General features: G+C 39.7%; 1 pseudogene; it reads right to left on the bottom strand.

Annotated features, from left to right (window-relative positions):
* Positions 1-1,317: 1,317 nt before the first annotated feature.
* LOC125484799 lies at positions 1,318-9,441 on the bottom strand (annotated as a pseudogene).
* Positions 9,442-10,006: the final 565 nt, after the last annotated feature.

Below are 10,006 nucleotides of genomic sequence, written 5' to 3'. Positions count from 1 at the left end.
CTATCCCAGGAGTTTTTGATGGGGATGAACTTGAGGGGATGTCTTTTTTTCAAAAGAGTTGAAGAAACTTTATTTGGAATTCAAATAAAGTTGAGGGACCTTTGAGTTCCAAACAGTCAAGGAAACTTTTCTGTTTAAAAAGAGTAGATTGGGCTTGTACTCATTGGAACTTAGTAGAATGAGAAGCAACCTTATTAAAACATACAAGATTCTTAGGGGACCTGACAGGATTGATGTGGAAGGGCTGTCTACCTTTGTAGGAGAATTGAGGATAATATCACAGCATAATATCAGAGCAAGAGATCACCCATTAAAGACAGAGATAAGGAGGAAATTCTTCTATCGGAGGTGGTGAATCTGTGGAATTCTTTACAGCAAAGGGCTGTTGAGATTGGATCATTAAGTGTATCCAAGGCTGGGACAGGCACATTTTTAATCAGTAAGGGAATCAAGGGCTATGGAGAGAAGACAGGAAAATGGAATTGAGAGTTATAAATTAACAATGATCTCATTGAATGGCCCAGCTGGCTGAATGGCCTCTTCTGCTTTTAAGTCTTTGGTCTTATGAGCTAGAAGGGTCAATAGCCATCAGGTATAGATTTAAGATAACTGGAAAAAGGTTAAGAAAAGAGTTGAGGAGAGTGTCTTTTTAAACTCAGAGGATTGGGGCAGTCTGGTACTCACTGTCTGAAAGGGTCGTTGAGTCACAAATGTTTAAGCAGTGTTTAGATGTCCATTTGTGTTCCTATGGCCTAAAGGACTATGAACCAAAAACTGAAAAATGGGATTAGAGTAGTCAGATAGCTGCAGATGAACTCAGACACAATGGGAAAATGCTATCTTTCTGTTCTGTAAAGCTCTGTAATCTACTCACAATGCTCCAGTGTTCAACGTGTGATCTTTGGGGATGTGATTTCAAGATTTTGCAGGGGGAGAGGGAAGTTCTTATACTTACTGAACAAACAATGGGAATGTCAGTTTTTTTTATTGAATTAACTCTAGGAATGCACTATACTATGTACGTGCACCAATTGAAGAAAATGACTTGTATTTACAGAGCACTTTTCATAATTGTCAGATCTCCCAGTTAATAATAAATCAGCTAGAAATATAATTTGTGAAGTGCAGTCAACGTTGTGAGGTATGAATTCAACTCACGTGCATAGTTGTGTTAGTTGATTTTTCTCATGCACATTGAGACTCACTGTCTTCAGGAAAGACATTATTAGTCACTTTGGAATACCCAAGTGAGGGAGTATTTGACACAACAATAGAGTATGCTGAATTCTCTTTCACAAAAGTCCTCAGCTGTTTTCATTATTTAATGATTTTGCACATTAGAATAAAGGGGTATTTCACCATATTCTTTAACTGCTCCCTAAACATAGTCTGGGTCACAGCATAAATACAAGTGTTTGTGCAACAGCTCAGAAGCTGAAGTATGTAACCAGTTTCTTGTATGATTCCATTAATAGATCCAACATTACCAAGAAAATACCACATCCGGTTCCATATGAAATACGCCATAAACATTGACCATAACAATATGAAATTCCCTCAGATAACAAACAGTAAAATGATGGATTTCCTTCAACTCACCATTCCTGGATCTGTGGGGCTTTTCCCACCACTGTGAGCCCGGAGTCTACTGCAGGCTCTGCTGCTCACTACAATGTGTCTAACATTTAACGCGTTGAGCTACAAAATCAGAATAAATGGGATACATGGGGATAAGATGTAATGAAGCAGTTCAAATACTGCCCACAGTTGTGAATCTGTATTTTCATCAGTGACATTTCAAAACCATGGACTATTATCAAGTTCATACTCATTTGTATACATAAAATACCAAAAAATGTTCTTTAAACAGCTCAGAGAACTCACTGTTCCTAAAACCACAGTAGCAGTTTTCTCACTGCAATATTTAGTTTTCAGCTTCTGGCAACAAATGGCCAAAAAGCAATCAAAGGTAAAAGTGACGGTGAACCAGACAGAACAGTCTGTAGCTGCATAAAGCAGGACAGCATGAATGTTACACAAGCGGACATACCACACAAAGTGAAATTGTTCCCAATAAACAATTGGAATGTGTTGCAACATCAAATCCAGAATCACAACCAGTAAATCTGCAGCTGCCACGGCCACCAGGTAGCACGTTGCACACCTGGAGAGACCAAATTTTCCTCGAGACAGGATCACAATTGTCACTAGGTTAACTGTGAGGGAGAAAGCAAACAGGGAAGTTATTCATCTCATTGTGGGTATGGAAAGTACCAGCTTGATAGAGTTTGGGATGAAATCCACAATATTCAATGATAAAATTAAAATCTTTAACCTATGGATCTGAATATAGAACATTGAACATACAACAATACAGCACAGGAACGGGCCCTTCAGCCCACATTGTTGTGCCTAACATGCTGCTAAATTAAACTAATATCTTCTGCCTGCCCTTGGTCCATATCTCTCCATTCCTTACATATTCATGTGCGTATCTAAAAGTCCCTTAAACGCCCCTATCTGCCTCCACAATTATGCCAACAGTGCATCCTAGACACCTACCACTCTCTGCGTAAGAAAACTTGCCCCTCACATCTCCTTTGAATTCCGTCCCCCCCCACCTTAAATGCATGCCTCCTTGTATTAGACATTTCAACTCTGGGAAAAAAGATTCTGACTGTCAACCCTATCTATGTATCTCATAATTTTATAAATTCCTTTCAAGTCTCCCCTCAGCCTCTGCTTCTCCAGAGAAAACATCTGAGTTTTTCCCGCCTCTCCTTTTGCCTCATACCTCTAATCCAGGCAGCATCTTGGTCAACCTCTTCTGCACCCTCTCCAAAGACTCCACATCTTTCCTGTAATGCAGTGACCAGAACTGAATGTGATATTCTAAATGCAGCCTAACCAATGAGTTATAAGGCTGCAATATGACATCCTGACACTTGTACTCAATTCCCCAACCAGTAAAGGCAAGCAGGCCTTTACCACCCTCTCTAGTTATGTGGCCAAGGAGCTATGGACTTAAACCCCAAGATCCCCCTGTATATCAATGCTGTTGAGGGTCTTGCCATTAACTTTATACTTTTCCTCAACATTTGATCTCACGTATACTCAGATTATACTCCATCTGCCATTTCTGCAACTGATCTATATCCCGCTGCATACTTTGACTACCTTCTACATTATCCACAACTTGACTGATCTTTGTATACTAACCCTATACTCCCATATCGATGTCACAACCTGAAGAGCTGAGATCTGTTTATGGTCAGTCTGGTGATAGCCAAATTGCTCTTAAATCTGTCAAATTTCTCATTTGATGATGGAAATGTCACTGTGCATTAGTTTAATTACAGCTCCAGTTCCACCTCCTCCAGCATCCCACATATCCTTAACATCTGTGGCTCCACCAACCCTAGGACTGCAAGCAGTTTTAAACTGTTTCTGACATCAATGTGAGTGAGACTCTAAGGTGGAAGGATGCGGGAGCCACAGGGATTGGGGACAGGTGTTTGGGAAGGTGAAGCAAATCTATGGTGCACTAACCAGAGATGTCAGGGGATCATAGATAGAATCATAGAGATACAGCACCGAAAAAGGCCCTTCAGCTGATCATGTCTACGCCAGACAAAAACTGTTCTAATTCCATTTTCCAACACCTGGGATATGCCTAAACTATTGAATAAAAATCAGTTGGATGCTAGGAGTATTTACAGTTTGGAACAACAGTGGGTGTAGAGGTAGGAACCAGGGGTATTAGGGGAGTCCAAACATCTTAGGTTCAAGGGGAATGCAGTCAGTGTGCTGGGTGGGATTATATACTAAAAGTGTGGGCGGTGATTGAGACAAGCTAATCCTGGGAGGAAGAATCTGGGGCAACTGGAGTTTTGGATGTTTAATACACTGATTTAAACTGATATGCACCTGAACAGGCTCTCAGAGCAATCCTAAATAAAATTGTCATGAAAAAAAGCGCAATTAAACAACATAAATATCTTGGTGGCAACAATAGTGTGGGCTTCTGATGAGACAAAAAGGGCGTGTCTCTGTACTGTATATGTCCATGACTCTATGACTCAGTCCACTTGGTGTAGCTACACCAACAATACTGTTAGGGAAAGAGTTTCAGGATTTTGACTCAGCTACAGTGAAAAATAGTGATATATTTTCGAGTCAGGATGATAAAAGACTTGGAGGGGAACTTGTAATTGTGGTGCTGTCATGTATTTGCTGTCCTTTTTCTTCTGGATAATAAAGATTGTGAGATTGGAAGATACTGTCTCTTTCTTTCAGGAGTTATTGTAATGCAACATGAGATAGCACAGACCACTACCACTGTGCACTGAGTGAATGCTTAATGTGCTAAGTTGGTTGCCAATAAAATGATTTGTTTTGTTCTGGATGGTGTCCAGCTTCTTGAGTGCAATTAGAGCTGCACCCATTCAGGAAAGTGGGGAGTGTTCCATCACATTCCTGACTTGTGACTTGTAGATGGTGGACAGGTTTTGGAGAGTCAGGAGGTGAATTACTCGCCTCAGTATTCCTATCTTCTGAATTTATCTTGTAGCTACAGTACTTATATGGCTAGTCCAGTTCAGTTTCTGGTTAATGGTGACCCTCAGATGTTGATGGGGGGCAGGGTTCAGTGATAATAATGTTGTTGAATATTATAGGACAATAGTTAGATTCTCTCCTATTAGAGATGGCCATTGCCTGGCACTTGTATGATGCACATGTTACTTGCCACTTGTCAGCCCAAGCCTGGATTTGCCTAGTTCTTGCTGAATATGAAGATGGACTGCATCAATACCTGATACTAAACATTGTGCAGTAATCAGTGAACATTCCCATTCTGACCTTATGATGAAAGAAAGGTCTTTGGGCCAAAGCTGCATTTAGTCCAGGAGCCAAGTTAGTCTCACGGACCCAAAACTGAGCATCAGTGAGCAGTTTGTGTCAGTAAATTTCATTTGGTAGCACTATCAATTACTGCTTCCATCAGTTTGCTGATGTTTGAGAGTTTATTGATTGGGACAGGGAAATTTGAGGACGCCATACTCCTGTTCATTGTTTGGTTGTCCATCACAATTCCTGATTAGATATGACAGCAGTTTTAGATCTGATCTATTGGTTATGGGATTTCTTTTCTTACCAGATTCATGAGAATTTAACTATGGCAAATATTGCAATAGAGCTGAAGAGAAAAATTGTAAGACAGCTAATTCTGTCATGAATAATAGCTGATCTGTGTAAACACAGGTCAGATCAGCATCTGTACTGTGGCCAGGGTTGGAGATACATGTGTAAAACAAACAAAAGAACAGAATCAAGAGGTCAAAGAGAGCACGAACTGTGAATTATGTATGTCCACTGCTGCTCCCTCAGTTTTCCGAGAGAAATTGAGATCTGTTAATGAGTTTAGTTAAGGGAATCTTTGGAGATCCTGTGCTATCAAGAATATGGTGAACCTAAGAAAGTTCTGCAGAGTTACAATTTTTGGGTGCTAATTGTCTGTACCATCATGATTACTTATGAGTTAACAAAGTTCTGCAGAGATGTCTGTTGTCTGTCTGCAACACATATCTGGATTTTTGTGTAGAATACAACTAAGGGTTATCATAATTCAAGTGTCAAATTGATTGATTGGGTAATCGAGAGAACCAAAGACCAATTGGAGGCTGAATTAAAGAGCTTTGAAAGAAACAGTGATTAAATAGCAATATCACTGATCTAGTTATACAAATCACAGAATCACAGAAGTGTTTTGGTGCAGAAGAACAAGTTTTATCTCACATCAACCTTGCTTCAGTTGCACATCACTTTAAAAGGCCTAGGCCAGTATCCTGAAGATATAGTTTTAGATCCCATCATAACTTGAAGCTAGTCTCAGTCGTAGTGACATGAATCTATCATCAACTGCAGTAAAATTTCATTTGCTTCATTAATGTCTTTTCAGGAAGGAAATTTGCTGTCCTTACTTGATCTTGCCCACACATGACTCAGACCTACAGCAAAGCCGTTAACTTTAAATGACCCTCTGAAATGGCTTGGCAAATGCTTTAATTGTACCAAACTGATGAACACTATGGGTGTAAATGCACCAGATGAACATCAGTTAGGCTTAGGTGACAAACCATTCAAAAGCTGAGCCACTCGCCATTCAAGACAGAAGTATAGCACAGGAACAGGCCCTTCGGCCCCCCAAGCCTTTGCCAACCACCATGCTCTGACTAAACTAAAAAACAAACCTTCTGCCCTTATTTGGTCTGTATCCCTCTATTCCCTCCCTATTCATGTAACCATTCAGGCACCTCTTGAATGTCGCCAATGTTCCTGCTTCCACCACCTCCTCTGGCAGTGCATTCCACGCTTACCACTCTCTGTGTGAAACACTTTCTTCACACATCTCCCTTAAACTTTTGCCCTCTCACCTTGAACCTGTGCGCCCTTGTAATTGAAATTTCAACCCTGGGAAAAAGCCTCTGACTATCCACCCTATCAATGCCTATCATAATTTTGTAGACCTCTATCAGGTCTCCTCTCAGCTGCCGTCTTTCCAGTGAAAACAATCCTCATCTTTTTAACCTTTTCTCATAGCCAATGCCCTTAAGACTGGGCAACTTCCTGGTGAACTTTCTCTGCACTCTCTACAAAGTTTCCACATCCTTCTGATAGTGTGGTGACCAAAAATGCACACAATACTCCAAATGCGGCCTAACAAGGGTTTTATATAGCTGCAACATGTTTTGCCAACTCTTGTACTCCATGCCTCAGCCGATGAAGGCAAGCACGCCATTTGCCTTCTTAATCACTTTGGCCACATGTGTTGCCACTTTTAGGGAACTATGAACCTGCACACCCAGATCTGTCTTAATGTTAATGTTCCTAAGGGCTCTGCCATTTGCAGTATAATACTCACCTAAATGTGACCCTGCAAAATGCATCACCTCACATTTGTCTGAATTAAACTCCATCTGCCATTTCTGTGCTCAAGTTGCCAATCGATTTATATCCTGTTGTATCCTTTCACAATCGTCAGCACTATCAGCAGCTCCACCAATCTTCGTGTCATCTGCAAACTTACTTAATCAGACCACCCACATTTTCCTCCAAATCATTTATATAGACTACAAACAACAGAGGACCTAAGACAGATCCCTGTGTAACACCAACAGTTACTGGTCTCCATTCTGACAAACACCCTTCCACCGCTGCCCTCTGTCTTCTATGATCAATTCACAATTGTATCCATCCAGCTAGCCTACCCAAAACCCATGTGATTTTAGTTTTTGTACCAATCTGCCATGTGGGACTTTATCAAATGCCTTACTAAAGTCCATATAAACCATATCCATGCTCTTCCCTCGTCAATTATCTTTGTCATCGCTTCAAAAAATTCAATCAGGTTGGCGAGACATGACCTTCCCTGTATGACACCATGCTGCCTGTCGCTAACTAGTCCATTTTCTTCCAAATGTTCATATATCCTGTTCCTCAGTATCTTCTCCAAGAGCTTACCCACCACAGATGTCAGACTCATCAGCCTATAACTTCCTGGATTATCCCTGCTTCCTTTCTTAAACAAGGGAACAACATTGGCTAATCTACAGTCCTCTGGAACCTCGCTTGTGGTCAAAGTGAATGTGAAGATATCTGCTAAAACCCCATGTATTTTGTCCCTTGCCTCTCACAATAACCTAGGATAGATCCCATCTGGCCCTGGGGACTTGTCCAACTTAGTGTGATTTAGGATATCCAAAACTTCTCTTTTAATATATTGATATTCTCTAGAGTATTCACACACTCATCCCTCCCCTGAACATCAGTCATGTCCTTCTCCTCGGTGAATGCCGATACAAAGTACTTATTAAGGATCTCTCCCACTTCCTGTGGGACCATGCATAACTTCCCTCCTTTGTCCTTGAGGGGGCCTACTCTTTCCCTTGCTACCCTCTTTCTTCTAATATATGCATAGAAAGCCTTGGGATTCTCCTTGCCCCTGTTTGGCTTTGCCAAGAATCGTGTGCCACACTTGTGGGAGGCAACGTTGGCAGGTGTCTGTGATACTGATGAGTGTTACACTGAATCCTTAGAATGAAACTTCTATTATATAAATAAGGTACAGTCACCACAGACCCACTGTCTCATTATACTGAGATGAATGACAGTGGTTTTAACACTGAAGTCACCACGGCTCAGCAAGGGGAGAAAGGTTAAGGAGGAGAATCCTTCATGGCAACTTCAGCCGGTGCAGATGCTGTTGGTGTCACAAACTAGCTGTCCGGTCAACTGAGCTAACTGAACGCATTTTGTGGAGTATTGTTTGCCTTTAGTTTGTGATATTTGATAGCACAGAACTCGAGTATTGCTGAAAAAGATATATTTTATTAAACCTCTTGCACTTATTAGGATAATTGCAAGAAATATCAATTCAAGGGGAATCCCGCACTTACACTGCGTAATTAGTGCTGATTTGGCATTCTTTTCACAGTAAAGTTTTTAAAACAAATTAAATCTTATCTTTTAGTTATGAATTGGTTTGGGTTGTTAAATTTAGTCTTAAAAGCAATCTCTTCATATGGTATTCATGGTAATAAGCATCAAAGTCAACAAACAACACATTAATATGTGACTTCCTGTAGCCATACCACAGGTGTGGTTCATATTTTGCATTATTAACATGTACTGATTCTGTATTTGAAACCAGTCATGAAAAAGATAACTATAAAGTAATTAACTTGAAATGTATGGTAATTAATGAATTGATGTAAGTTCATAGGTGTGTTGGAAAGACCAGATGTTTATTTTAAGTTTTTAAATTAATATTGTAAAAATTTGACTGATTCTAGAAATTATAAAGTTAGAAAAAAAATGTTCAAAGAAATCTTCCTAACTTTTGACAAGTTGCAGCAATTCATTGGTTCTTAGATCTTAGGGTTCTCATTCATATAGGGGTTGAAATTTTAAATTTTTCAGGAGAATTAGCTTTTAAGCTTCTCATACGTGACATCTACATTAATGCCAATGTTCAATGATCAAAGGTCAATATTATATCCAATCAAATCCTATCTAGATATGGCCATGAAACTTCCTGAGGTTTTAAGATTCTGCCTGTAAGCTGCAGGGACTGCCTCAAAAATACTGAAGATAAGCTTTTCGACCATCTTGTAATCTGCAGAAGCCTGAGAACACATAGCATAAACTTCATGAACTCTTCCAGTCAGCCTACTCCACAGAAACATCATCCAACATTCTAAAAATTTAATTTGTTTTGATACTTGTTTAAATCAAATGAAAAATGTCTGTTCATCTCATTCCTCAATTTTGGAATGTTAAATTTCAACCTATCTTAACCAGCTCCATACTGAGGCCTGAGTCGAATGCAGACTTCTCCCCACGATCATATTCACTAAATTTGAGGGAATCCTCCTCATTCATTTCTAGCCTTTTAATTGGAATATAATTTCCGACTCCCTTTCTCTATCCTGCCTCTCTCTGAAATTCTCGTTCTGGATTTTTTTTTATAAATGAATCTTTGCTGCCTCTTCCATCTCCATTCTACACATACCTTTTGGTCTCCAAATTCAAAATCTAGTTTATTGACCACTAGCTTAAGAAGTTCTTATCTATTGGATTTGACCTAAATACCCATATATTTCCATTGTCAGTGGACAATACCTTTAAAATAATAAAATTTACCTTACTCAGCTGTGAAAACATACTTGCTTCAAAACTGGATATTTGGGCAAGTATAATCTTTACATAATGCTTAAGAAACATAGCTTTTCCATTTTTTCTATGAATATTAAAATATTACTTCCACTTCCAACTCCATGTATTTGTACTCTTGGACAATAGTCCCCAAATATTAGGGATTAAGTTACAATTGAGGTTGAAGGGGTCAATGTTTCCTTTTCTAGTCCCACTCCTCCACTTGTCATAGCAAATTTTAAATGTAGCCAGGTTGATGATATGGCCAAATATATAGGTCTCAGACAGTGTC

This window comes from Rhincodon typus, chromosome 14, assembly GCF_021869965.1.
Source record: "Rhincodon typus isolate 14 chromosome 14, sRhiTyp1.1, whole genome shotgun sequence".
Taxonomy (NCBI): Eukaryota; Metazoa; Chordata; class Chondrichthyes; order Orectolobiformes; family Rhincodontidae; genus Rhincodon; species Rhincodon typus.
Note: the sequence above shows the minus strand (reverse complement) of the source record. Positions and strands in the feature narration are given on the sequence as shown.